Genomic DNA, 9,266 nt, shown 5'->3' with positions numbered 1-9,266 from the left:
CCTCAGGTCGTCTTCTCAAGGAATTGCAGGGAGGTATGATTTATTATTAGCTATGGAAAAGGTAGAATTTTGTTTTGGGTTTTTAAAATAAGGAACAAGTAATGTAAAATAACAAGTCGTTAAAATAATAACTAATAAAGCTCTTGGCAAGGTATGAGAATTGGAAGTCCTATCCTAGTTATCCTTATCGATGGTGATGAGAATTGAGTTTTAATCCCACTTAGTTAACCTCTACTAAAGCAAAGGAAAGTCAAGTGGACTAATTAGTTTGATCCTCAAGTCCTAGTCGATCCCTGTGGGAAGACTAGCTTTAGAGCGATCAAGATCAATTAGTAATCTGCCAATTTCAACCACTGCTGAGTTTGACAACTCAAGTGTTACCAATTACTTAACCAAAGCCAAAAGGAAGAAAATATCTAAATTAAATTAAAAATATCATAAATAGAATAAAGCAATCATAAATCTGAAATACCTCAAATTACGTTTAAACATAAATTCAAGTCTAACATGGAAAGGTTTATAAGCTAAATTGAAAAGATAATTATCAATTAAAGTAATAAAATAAAAGTAGAAAAATAAATTAAAGGAACATTGAACCTGTGATGAAGAAGAAATAATTCTAAATCCTAAAACTAAATCTTAAGAGAGAGGAGAGAGCCTCTCTCTCTCTCAAAAACTACATCTAAAAAACGAAAAGTGAATAATGGAAGACATCCCGTTGAATGGATGGATTCCCCCACTTTATAGCTTCTAATCTGTGTTTTCTGGGCCAAAAACTGGGTTAAAAACAGCCCAAGAATCTCCCCCAGCATATTCTGGTACGTACAGGTCGCGGGAAAATGACGCGGAAGCGTCGTCCACGCGTTTGTGTGGATTGCGTTTCTGCGAGGTCATGCGTCCGCGTGATCCACGCGTTCATGTCGCCTGACTTCAGGGTAGCTATGGCAAATTATATATCGTTGCGAAGCACTAGATGTTAGATTTCCAACACAACTAAAACCGCATCATTTGGACCTCTGTAGCTCAAGTTAAAACCGTTTGAGTGCGAAGAGGTCAGGCTGGACAGCTTAGCAATTTCTTCAACTTCTTGTATTCCTTCCACTTTTGCATGCTTCCTTTCCATCCTCTGAGTCATTCCTACCCTGTAATCTCTGAAATCAATTAACACACATATCAAGGCATTGAATAGTAATAAGAGAGGATTAATATTAGCAAATATAAGTCCAAAGAAGCAAGTTTTCAATCATAGCACAAAATTAGGAAGGAGAATGTAAAACATGCATTTTGTATGAACAAGTGTATGAAAGATTGATAAAATCCACTCAATTGAGCACAAGATAAACCATAAAATAGTATTTTATCATAAAGCCTTTCAAATCTTGAGACCATGTTATAAACCCATATTTTATGACATATTTTATGCTTAATTTGAGTGATTTATTCAATCCTTCACTCACTTATTCATATTAATTGCATGGTTTTACTTTCCCTTCCTTATTATGTGATGTATGTGAAAAACATGTTTCCTATGCTTTAATATTAATTATCTTAATTACCTTTTTCCATTCGATGCCGTGATTAGTGTGTTGAGTAGTTTCAGATCTTCTAAGGTAGGAATGATTTAAAGGATGGAAAGGAAACATACAAAAATGGAAGGAAAGCACAAAACGAAGCTTCTGAAGAAACTAGCATCCACGCGATCGCATGAACGAAGCGATCGCGTGCCAAGCGCGAATCAGCAGCGACGCGGCCGCATGACTGACGCGACCGCGTGGCAAGGAAATGCTCCAAATGACGCGACCGCGTGACCCACGCGTACGCGTGACAGAGGCCACGCACCAGAAATTGCAGAAAATGCTCATAGCAAATTCTGAAGCCCTTTTTGGCCCAAATCCAAGTCCAGAAGGCATAGACCAGAGGTTACAAAGTGAGGGAACGCATCCATTCAGGGAGAGCTCGCCAATTTTCACTTTCTATGATTTAGATTTAGTTTGAGAGAGGTTCTCTCCTCTCTCTTTTAGGATTAGGATTAGGATTTAGGACTTCTCTTAGTTTGTAAGAGTGACGCTCGATCCAGGTTTAATATTTACTTTAATGCTTTTATTCGTAACTATAAATGTTGCCAACTTGACTTATGAACCCTTTCCATGTTATGACTTGAATTAATGATTATTTGAGGTATTTCAGTTATTGATTGCTTTCTCCTTAATTTGTGTTACCATTTCTTTCCATCTAAGGACATTTTTATTCCAACAATTTTACTTTTTCCCTTTTGGTCTTGGTTAAGAAATCAGTAACTCAACATTATTAAACTCTACATAATTGATAATCGTTATCTTGCTAATTGAACTGAACTTCAATAATCCCAACTTTTTCTTAGGAAATAAATAGGATTCGAAGGTCAAACTAATTAGTCCCTTGACTTTCCTTTACTTTAGTAAAGGTTAACTGATACATGCGAAATTGTTACTCTGAAGTTGTAAAATTTGTTGTTCGTTCTCTCCCTGGCAATGGTGCCAATAACTAGTGCACAATACCATGGTCCAAACAAAACTTCACAATTTCGCACAACTAACCAGCAAGTGCACTGGGTCGTCCAAGTAATAAAACCTTACGTGAGTAAAGGTCGATCCCACAGAGATTGTCAGCTTGAAGCAAGCTATGGTCACCTTGTAAATCTCAGTCAGGCGGATATCAAATGGTTATAGTATTTTTGAATAATAATAATAAATAAATAGAAAATAAAGATAGAAATACTTATGTATATCATTGGTGAGAATTTTAGATAAGCGTATAGAGATGCTTTCGTTCCTCTGACTCTCTGCTTTCCTGCTGTCTTCATCCAATCAGTCTTACTCCTTTCCATGGAAAGCTTTCTGTAAGGGCATCACCGTTGTCAATGGCTACATCCCATCCTCTTGTGAAAAAGGTCCAAATGCTCTGTCACGGCACGGCTAATCATCTGAGGTTCTCGATCATACTGGAATAGGATTCACCCTCCTTTTGCGTCTGTCACTACGCCCAGCACTCGCGAGTTTGAAGTTCGTCACAGCCATCCCTTCCCAGATCCTACTCGGAATACCACAGACAAGGTTTAGACTTTTCGGATCTCAGGAATGGTCATCCATGGGTTCTAACTTAAACCATGAAGATACTAATAACTCGGATTCAGTCCCCTGTATTAGATATCTAAGAGATACTCATTCTAGCTTTGTTGCATGTAGAACAGAAGTGTTTGTCAGGCACGCATTCATAAGTGAGAATGATGATGAGCGTCACATAATCATCACATTCATCATGTTCTTGGGTGCGAATGGATATCTTAGAAGCGGAATAAGTTGAATTGAATAGAAAACAGTAGTACCTTGCATTAATTCATGAGGAACACCAGAGCTCCACACCTTAATCTATGGAGTGTAGAAACTCTACCGTTGAAAATACATAAGTGAAAGGTTCAGGTATGGCCGAGAGGCCAGCCCCCAAAACGTGATCACAGGATTAAAAATACAATCCAGGATGATCCGAAGATGGTTCCAACGAAGTTAGAAGTTAGAAGCGCGCCATTTTGGGTTCTGTAGCTCCAGAAAATCCACTTTGAGTGCAGGGAGGTTAGAATCCAACAGCATCAGCGGTCCTTCTTCAACCTCTGAATCTGATTTTTGCTCAAGTCCCTCAATTTCAGCCATAAAATACCTGAAATCACAGAAAAACACACAAACTCATAGTAAAGTCCAGAAATGTGAATTTAACATAAAAACTAATGAAAACATCCCTAAAACTAACTAGATCCTACTAAAAACATACTAAAAACAATGCCAAAAAGCGTATAAATTATCCGCTCATCACAACACCAAACTTAAATTGTTGCTTGTCCCCAAGCAACTGAAAATCATATAGGATAAAAAGAAGAGAATATACTATAAATTCCAAACTATCAATGAAACATAGCTCCAATTAGATGAGCGGGACTTGTAGCTTTTTGCCTCTTGAATAGTTTTGGCATCTCACTTTATCCATTGAGGTTCAGAATGATTGGTATCTATAGGAACTCAGAGTTCAGATAGTGTTATTGATTCTCCTAGTTCAGTATGTTGATTCTTGAACATAGCTACTTTATGAGTCTTGGCCGTGGCCCTAAGCACTTTGTTTCCCAGTATTACCACCGGATACATAAATGCCACAGACACATAACTGGGTAAACCTTTTCAGATTGTGACTCAGCTTTGCTAAAGTCCCCAATTAGAGGTGTCCAGGGTTCTTAAGCACACTCTTCTTTTGCTTTGGACCTTGACTTTAACCGCTCAGTCTCAAGTTTTCACTTGACACCTTCACACCACAAGCACATGGTTAGGGACAGCTTGTTTTAGCCGCTTAGGCCAGGATTTTATTCCTTTAGGCCCTCCTATCTACTGATGCTCAAAGCCTTGGGATCCTTTTTATTTGCCTTTTGGTTTTAAGGGTTATTGGCTTTTTGCTCTTGCCTTTTGGTTTTAAGAGCTTTTGGCTTTTTCTGCTTGCTTTTTCTCTCTTTTTTTTTTCTATTTTTTTTCGCTATTTTTTTTCTTCTTTTTTTCTTCTGCAAGCTTTGTTCTTTGCTGCTTTTTCTTGCTTCAAGAATCATTTTTAAGATTTTTCAGATTATCAAATAACATGTCTCTTTGTCATCATTCTTTCAAGAGCCAACATATTTAACATTCATAAACAACAACTTCAAAAGACATATGCACTGTTCAAGCATTCATTCAGAAAACAAGAAGCATTGTCACCACATCAATATAATTAAACTAAGTTCAAGGATAAATTCGAAACTCATGTACTTCTTGTTCTTTTGAATTAAAGCATTTTTCATTTAAGAGGGGTGATGGATTCATAGGACATTCATATCTTAAAGACAAAGTTACTAAATACTAATGATCATGTAGTAAGACACAAACTTAGATAAGCATTTAACATAGAAAACGAAAAATAGAGAATGTAAGAACAAGAAATGAGTCCACCTTAGTGATGGTGGCGTTTCCTTCTTAAGGAACCAATGATGTCCTTGAGCTCTTCTATGTCTCTTCCTTGTCTTTGTTGCTCCTCCCTCATTGCTCTTTGATCTTCTCTAATTTCATGAAGGATGATGGAGTGCTCTTGATGTTCCACCCTTAGTTGTCCCATGTTAGAACTTAATTCTCCTAGGGAGGTGTTGATTTGCTCCCAAAAATTCTGTGGAGGAAAGTGCATCCCTTGAGGTATCTCAGGGATTTCTTGATGGTGAGCTTCCTCATGTGTTTTTTGAGCTCCATGAATAGGCTCTCTTGTTTGCTCCATCCTTTTCTAAGTGATGGGCTTGTAAGATGAATCTTTCTATCTCTCATGGCTCAGAGGTGGAAGCAATTGCCTTCCCTTTTCTTTTTCTTGAGGTTTCTCTGGCCTTAGGTGCCATTAATGGTAATGGAAAAACAAAAAGCTTATGCTTTTACCACACCAAACTTAGAATATTGCTCGCCCTCGAGCAAGAAAAGAAAGAATAAATGAAGAAGAAGAACAAAATATGGAGGAGAGGAGGGAGAGGTGTATTCGGCCAAGAAGGGGAAGAGAGGGTTGTGTTGTGTGAAAATGAAGAAGAGTGGAGGCCTTTATATAGGGAAGGGAGGGGGGTTAATTTCGGCCATATAGGGTGGGTTTGGGTGGGAAATTGATTTTGAATTTTGAAGGTAGGTGGAGTTTATGAGGTAGGTTTGTGGGGAAGAGTAGATGGATGTGAGTGGTGAAGTGGTGATAGGGAAGAGAGATTGAGGTGATTGGTGAAGAGTTTTGGGGAAGAGTGTTTATTGGGAAGAGAGGATGAACATTGAGAAGAGGGAAGAGAGTGAGTGGAGGTAGGTGGGGATCTTGTGGGGTCCACAGATGCTGAGTTGATCCTGTGGGGTCCACAGATCCTGAGGTGTCAAGGAATTGCATCCCTGCACCAATTAGGCATGTAAAATGCCTTTGTATGCAATTCTGGCATTTAAACGCCGAATTGATGCTTGTTCTGGGCGTTCAGCGCCCAGATGCTTGTTTCTGGCCAGCGCCAGCTCTTGCTCAGTGTGCATTTCTGGCGTCTGAATGCCAGGATGCTGCTTGTTTCTGGCGTTCAACGCCAGATCCATGCTCTGTTCTGGCGTTGAACGCTAGCCAGATGCTCCTTACTGGCGTTTAAACGCCAGTAAGTCCTTCCTCCAGGGTGTGATTTTTCTTCTGCTATTTTTGATTCTGTTTTTGATTTTTCTTTTTATTTTGTGACTCCACATGATCATGAACCTAATAAAACATGAAATAACAATAAAAATAAAGTTAGATAAATAAAAATTGGGTTGCCTCCCAATAAGAGCTTCTTTAATGTCAATAGCTTGACAATGGGCTCTCATGGAGCCTCACAGATGTTCAGAGCATTGTTGAGACTCCCCAACACCAAACTTAGAGTTTGGATATGGGAGTTCAACACCAAACTTAGAGTTTGGTTGTGGCCTCCCAACACCAAACTTAGAGTTTGACTGTGGGGGCTCTGGTTGACTCTGTTTTGAGAGAAGCTTATTGTGCCTCTTTTCCATGTTTACAGAAGGATGTCCTTGAGTTTTAAACTCGGAGTCCTCATTCAATTGAAGGACTAGTTCACCTCTGTTAACATCAGTCACAGCTCTTGCTGTGGCTAGGAAGGGTCTTCCAAGGATGATGGATTCATCCTCATCCTTCCTAGTATCTAGGATTATGAAATCAGCAGGGATGTAAAGGCCTTCAACCTTTACTAATATGTCCTCTACTTGTCCATAAGCCTGTTTTCTGGAATTGTCTGCCATTTCTAATGAGATTTTAGCAGCTTGTACCTCAAAGATTCCCAGTCTCTCCATTACAGAGAGTGTCATGAGGTTTATTCCTGACCCCAGGTCACATAGAGCCTTCTCAACGGTTATGGTTTCTATGGTACAAGGTATTAGGAACTTTCCAGGATCCTGTTTCTTCTGAGGCAATCTCAGTTGATCCAATGCTTTTAGTTCATTGGTGAACAGGGGAGGTTCATCTCCCCAAGTCTCATTACCAAATAAATTGGCATTCAGCTTCATAATTGCACCAAGGAACTTGGCAACTTGTTCTTCAGTGACATCCACATTCTCTTCAGAAGAATAATACTCATCAGAACTCATGAATGGCATAAGGAGGTTCAATGGAATCTCTATGGTCTCTAGATGAGTCTTAGATTCCTTTGGTTCCTCAGGGGGAAACTCCTTATTGATCATTGGACGTCCCAGGAGGTCTTCCTCACTGGGATTCACGTCCTCCCCTTCCTCTTTGGATTCGGCCATGATGGTTATATCAATGGCCTTGCACTCTCCTTTTGGATTTTCTTTTGTATTGCTTGGGAGAGTACTAGGAGGGATTTCAGTGATCCTTTTACTCAGCTGGCCCACTTGTGCTTCCAAATTTCTAATGGAGGACCTTGTTTCATTCATGAAACTCACAGTGGCCTTAGATAGATCAGAGACTAAGTTTGCTAAATTAGAGGTATTTTGTTCAGAGTTCTCTGTCTGTTGCTGAGTGGATGATGGAAAAGGCTTGCTATTGCTAAACCTGCTTCTTCCACCATTATTAAAGCCTTGTTGAGGCTTTTGTTGATCCTTCCATGAGAGATTTGGGTGATTTCTCCATGAGGGATTATAGGTATTTCCATATGGTTCACCCATGTAATTCACCTCTGCTATTGCAGGATTTTCAGGATCATAAGCTTCTTCTTCAGAAGATGCCTCTTGAGTACTGTTGGATGCAGCTTGCATTCCATTCAGACTCTAAGAAATCATATTGACTTGCTGAATCAATATTTTGTTCTGAGCCAATATGGCATTCAGAGTATCAATTTCAAGAACTCCCTTCTTCTGAGGCGTCCCATTACTCACAGGATTCCTCTCAGAAGTGTACATAAACTGGTTATTAGCAACCATGTCAATGAGTTCTTGAGCTTTTGCAGGCGTTTTCTTTAGGTGAATGGATCCACCTGCAGAAGTATCTAATGACATCTTAGCTAATTCAGATAGACCATCATAGAATATATCCAGGATGGTCCATTATGAAAGCATGTCAAAAGGACACTTTTTGGTCAGTTCCTTGTATCTCTCCCAAGCTTCATAGAGGGATTCACCTTCTTTCTGTCTGAAGGTTTGAACATCCACTCTAAGCTTACTCAGCTTTTGAGGAGGAAAGAACTTGGCTAAGAAAGCCTTGACCAGCTTATCCCAAGAGTTCAGGCTATCTTTAGGTTGAGAATCCAACCATATTCTAGCTCTGTCTCTTACAGCAAAAGGGAAAAGCATGAGCCTGTAGACTTCAGGATCTACTCCATTAGTCTTAACAATATCACAGATCTGCAAGAATTCAGTTAAGAACTGAAAAGGATCTTCAGATGGAAGTCCATGAAACTTGAAGTTTTGTTGCATCAGAGAAACTAATTGAGGTTTCAGCTCAAAATTGTTTGCTCCAATGGTAGGGATGGAGATGCTTCTTCCATGTAAATTGGAATTAGGTGCAGTAAAGTCACCAAGCATCCTCCTTGCATTATTATTATTTTCGGCTGCCGTATCCTCTTCTTGTTCGAAAATTTCTGTAAGGTTATCTCTGGATTATTGTATTTTAGCTTCTCTTAGTTTCCTCTTCAGAGTCCTTTCAGGTTCAGGGTCTGCTTCAACAAGAATATTCTTGTCCTTGCTCCTGCTCATATGAAAAAGAGGGAACAGAAAAATAATAATAATAGGGATCCTTTTTGCCCAAGTATAGAGGTTCCCATGTGTGAGTAGAAGAAGAAAAGAATGTAGTGTGAAGAAGGGAAGAAGGGAAAATTCGAACACAGATGGAAGAGGCGTTCGAATTTTGGGTGAAGAGAAGTGTTAGTAGATGAATAAATAAATAGAAGGAGATGAGAGAGAAAGAGGATTTTCGAAAATTATTTTTGAAAAATGGTTAGTGATTTTCGAAAATTAAAAGAAGAAATAAGTTAAAATTAAAATTTGAAACAATTAGTTAATTAAAAAGAATTTTTGAAAAAGAGGGAGGGATTTTCGAAAATCAGAGAGAGAGAGTTAGTTAGGTAGTTTTGAAAGAGATAAGAAACAAACAAAAAGTTAGTTAGTTAGTTGAAACAAATTTGAAAATCAATTTTGAAAAGATGAGAAGATAAGAAGTTAGAGAAGATATTTTAAAATCAAATTTTTGGAAAAGATATGTTTTAAAAAGATATGATAGAAAAGATATGA

At 38.7% G+C, this 9,266-nt stretch overlaps 1 non-coding gene across 1 annotated transcript; it reads left to right on the top strand.

The window, feature by feature from the left end:
• The first annotated feature begins 8,090 nt into the window (after positions 1–8,090).
• On the top strand, positions 8,091–8,198 carry LOC112767859 (small nucleolar RNA R71). Its single transcript, XR_003185300.1, has one exon. It is a non-coding gene; the product is annotated as a small nucleolar RNA R71 (small nucleolar RNA).
• Positions 8,199–9,266: the final 1,068 nt, after the last annotated feature.

This window comes from Arachis hypogaea, chromosome 17 (assembly GCF_003086295.3).
Source record: "Arachis hypogaea cultivar Tifrunner chromosome 17, arahy.Tifrunner.gnm2.J5K5, whole genome shotgun sequence".
NCBI classification, from domain to species: Eukaryota; Viridiplantae; Streptophyta; class Magnoliopsida; order Fabales; family Fabaceae; genus Arachis; species Arachis hypogaea.
This window is presented reverse-complemented; position numbering and strand designations above follow the sequence as displayed.